This window comes from Rana temporaria, chromosome 8 (genome assembly GCF_905171775.1).
Source record: "Rana temporaria chromosome 8, aRanTem1.1, whole genome shotgun sequence".
Classification (NCBI taxonomy): Eukaryota; Metazoa; Chordata; class Amphibia; order Anura; family Ranidae; genus Rana; species Rana temporaria.
In genome coordinates, this window is record NC_053496.1 from 22,387,587 (window position 1) to 22,392,149 (window position 4,563).

General features: G+C 35.2%; 1 protein-coding gene across 26 annotated transcripts in view; it reads left to right on the plus strand.

Moving 5' to 3' along the window:
- Positions 1–2,534, plus strand: part of EBF3 (EBF transcription factor 3) — a 201,306-nt gene extending 198,772 nt beyond the window's left edge. For all 26 annotated transcript variants that reach the window (XM_040361375.1, XM_040361376.1, XM_040361377.1 and 23 more), the window contains one exon: positions 1–2,534. This exon is cut by the window's left edge. The gene's annotated coding sequence lies outside the window, so the exon portion shown is untranslated.
- The last annotated feature ends 2,029 nt before the right edge of the window (positions 2,535–4,563 follow it).

Below are 4,563 nucleotides of genomic sequence, written 5' to 3' on the forward strand. Positions count from 1 at the left end.
TCGACATGCAAATGAGCGACTTTCTCCATGAACAATTCCATTTTGTCGACTGAACATTTTCTCATATTTTTCAAGTTTCTCACTCCTGAAGAAGATGGGGGAAAAAAAAAAATCGACGCCTATTTTGTACAAAGTTTCTGATTACGTCTTGGCTATGTCTAGTACTTGCTATGTGTTGGGACAAAGCGTTGTGGATGCACCGTTCTGAATTTATCATGAAACACTGATGAAAAATGCCTCAGAACATTTTTCCTTACTCATTACTAGACTCACAATGGTTGTGTATCTCTATAATGTGAAATATTTTTTTGTGGTGAAAAAGGGGGCCAAGGAGGTTTGAGCCATCAAACTGGAAAATAAATAAATATATGAATCATTTAAATTGGGGAGGGGCGGGGAACTTGGGCGGGAAGAGGGTTTATCATTGCTTAACTTCATCTTAATGAAATGGAACTTTGTAACTTATTGTAGTTAGGAACTGTAACTTTGATATTGAAATCTCTTTGCCTTCAACAAGCACACTGACAGAGGAAAATGCTACTGTCTGTTGGTTCAAATATACTTCCACTGCTAGAGCTTCCTGTAAAGCAAGTGTGACCTGCAACATTTTTTTCAACTTCTTGCTCGCACTGTATACTATTGCATTCTTAGGCTACTGTGAAGTCTATGTTTCTTGTACCAGAAAATTGTCCTTTTGACTTCTAGATCCTTATTCCCTAATGTGTTTTGTATGTGGTTATAAAATTGTAGACTTTTGTGATTTTGCCAAAGTTGTAGCTAAATATTTATACACTTGTCTTGAATTTTTTTTTTTTTCGATCCACTTAAAATATTAGAAAGCATATTTTATTCCTTATTCAGTTTGATAAGGAATAAAATGGTCTACTTATATCTCAGACACTTTCTTTCACATGAACACTTGCAGTCACGAAGGGAATTTATTTTGTAACATATCAATTATAAATATTGTATTTATCTTTGAAATTTTGTATATTGCTTTCCATTGTTTTTTTTTTTTGTCCATGTATGTATGTAAGTATGTATGTATTTTTGTTTTGGGTGGGTGTCGACATGCTGAAAAAAATCAGCATTACGCCAAGAAAGGTTGCCTTCATACTGTATGTGTTTTTTTTTTTTAATGAATTATGGTGTCTATACATTTCATTTGTACTTCAAAAATGTGCTATTGTTTAGACTTTCCGTCCTTTTTTTATTTTGAGGGAAAAGTCAAATTCATTCTTTATTTTTATATTATTTTTAAGTTATCTGAACAAATGATTTTTGAATAAAAAGTTGTTTGTTGTATAGTCAAAAACAAAATTGTGCCACAAGGCTGTAATTAATATTAGTAGAAAAATGTGCATGATATCCAGCCACAAAGACAACTGAGTTTGTGGCTGTATGTTTATTTTATTTCTTTATTTTTTATTTTTTATAGAATGTAAAAGTCATTTTTGCTGCCACTCATATGACTTGCCACATAGATAAACTGTGCTTACTGGACAAATTACAGAGGCCTAAATTTTGAATTTAATTTCTCATCTGATATTTTGATTAAAAAATTGCCACATTATTTTCTCTGATGCCTTAAAATTATTTTTATTTAAAACTAATCTTTCGTGCTATTGTATCACAGGATTACACCACAGTTTCTAATCATTCTGGTCATTAGGGTGATTTGTGGTGTAAAACTATAAATAAATTTAAAGAAAGCACAATCCTGGGATACAACTATGTCACTCTTTTTTGCATCTATCTTCTGCTGCACTCTGCAGTTTCCTATACCATGCACTGTTTAATAGGTTTCATACAAATTCATAATAATACACAACTTTTTTATATATTTTAAAGAGAAATATTTTGTAGTGAGACCCAGTAGCAAAGTCTTTTTAAATTGGGATGACCTCCTTGGTAAATGTTACTTATTAGTGCCAAAATCATAGTTTCTAGAGGTGATGGAAAGGTTATTTTTATTTTTTTTCTTTGCACTAAATGCATTGCTGAACAGCTTTGCAGTACACTTTTGCAAACTGCAGCAGAATTACATTTATAAACAAAAAGGAGAGACATTTCGGTTCCTTTTAGGTGAAATGCATATTAAATGTGTTTTAAAATAGTGAGAGCTATGTTATAACAACATTTTAAATGCCTTGCACATTTATGTTGTGAAAGCCGAAAAAAAAGGCTTCACTAAGTGGGAACACCTAGACACTTTTAAAACATGAAAAGCCTCATTTTTATTTTGTATAGGAAAGGTTCATATAAAGAAAAAGAAAAAAAAAAAAGAGGTCATGTGTACATGTTAAAACCATTTGCAAGTTATTTCATAAATGAAATCTGTTTGTGTTCTAGATTAGTTAGTTAATGCTCACATTGCTACATTGTCTCCCGACTGAACGCTTCACTAAATGGTAGATTTTACTGTTAAAAACCCTACAATAAGATTGTTTTATCTGTACATTTTTTCAGATATTTAACTGTATAAAAATGTTAATTTTACACAATATTTAATTAAAGTATTTCTTGTCTGTGAATTTCACTTTTAGTAATTTTATCTGAAGTTTGATTATTAAAACAAAACTTGCAAAACACAGAAAACAAATGGAACACTGGGGTTTCATTTATAAAATTTGTATCTCTCTGTCTTGCTTAAAAGCTATCAGTTAGAATGGCGCACCAATTGCATTGGTGTTTTTTATTAGGAATGATCAAGCTGTCTCAGGAGGCCTGGTTCAAGAAAAAAAAAAGGGGGTGTTGTTTTCCATGGTAACTAATCAAATTTTAGGTATACTTTTTTTGTGTACTGTATGGAATCAGTTTTAAAAGCTCAGACAATTGTTGGATTTTGTTCTCTAAAGGCTCGTACACACGATAGGTTAAACTGATGAAAACGGTCTGATGGACCGTTTTCATCGGTCCAAACCAATCGTGTGTGGGCGCCATAAGTTATTTAATCTTCGGTTAAAAAAAAGCCAACTTGCTTTAAAATTTAACCTATGGATTGCTAACCGATAGGTCAAAACCGATCGTTAGTAGGCACAACCATCGGTTAAAAACCCGTGCATGCTCAAAATCAAGTCGACGCATGCTTGGAAGCATTGAACTTCGTTTTTTTCAGCACGTCGTTGTGTTTTACGTCACCGCATTCTGACACGATCGGTTATTTAACCTATGGTGTATACGCGTGACGGACTATCAGTCAGCTTCATCGGTTAACCTAAGACAACTGTCCTTCAGACCGTTCTTATCGGATGGACTGATCGTGTGTACGAGGCTTAACTGTCACTAATATGTTTTATATAAATCAGCCCAATTACACATTTTAAAGGTTAAACAAATTTTTTATAGTCCAAAAAAATGTATTTGAGTTTTACAAAATCCCAATACCACAACACGGAATACACTTTGACTATAAACATAAAAAAACATGGTACTGAAACTTATTGGTTTATTTACGAGGATCCCCAACTAACTCGGTGGAACACATGGAAAAGAGAAAATCTTCAAGCAAGGAAAAACATTCAGGTAGTATCGTCTAACTTTAAAGAGCTAGGTAGTTAACTCCCATCACCCGACCCGTGATCTTGTTTAAGGAAAGTTTCTTATGACTGTAAGTTATAAACATAACTCAGCGGAGGGTGACAAGACCAACTAACCCAAGAAGTAACAGTGGGCACAGAAAGGAGCAGGTAGTCAATGTCTAACCCATAAGTCCTATATCCTGTTGTCACAAATGATAAAGAGTTGTATGTGGAGTTCCAGTGTGGTTCAGCGATTCCGGATGGAATGGCAAAGGAGTCACCCGAGAGTAGCGTTAGAGACTCGGCTAGTAGCATTAGAATTGTAAGCCATGGTAACCAGGTGGTGACCCCGCCTGAAGCATATAATGGTTACAGATGACGTAGCGTAGATCTGTCTGGAAGAGTAGAGGGAAGACTGAGAAGGGGGAGGGGGGAAAGAGGAGAGAGAGAAAAGATAAAAAAAAGAAGGGGGTGAGAGGGATCATAAGGGAGGAGGATAGGTGTGATATACATTTATTAATTTTATTTTCTTGAGTTAATGATCAAGTTTAGTTTTAATCACAATTAAATGATTTTACACTCTACATGGCTCCTTAAAGTGATTGTAAAGTCTAGTTTACAAAAAAAATAACAAAACATCTCCTTACCTCCTCTGTGCAGTTGGTTTTACACAGAGCAGCCCGGATCCTCCTATTCTCGGGTCCCTCTTCGCTGCTCCTGGCCCCTTCCTTCTGTCGAGTGCTCCCCACATCAAGCATGGGAGCACCCGATCAGAGTCACAGCTCTGTGTATCCATTCAGAGCCCTGGCCCCGCCCCCTCTCCATTCTGATTGGCTAACTGACTTTGATTGACAGCCGCGTGAGTCCCGTATGGCTAAGACACATGTGGACATTACTGGAGAGAGATGGGGCTCAGGCAAGTAATTAGGGGGTGCTGGGGAGGCTGCTACAGACAGTTTGTTTTTTCTTAATGTATAGAATGCATTAAAATGAAAAACCTTCTGCCTTTACAACTCCTTTAAATTTTTTATATTCAGTAAAA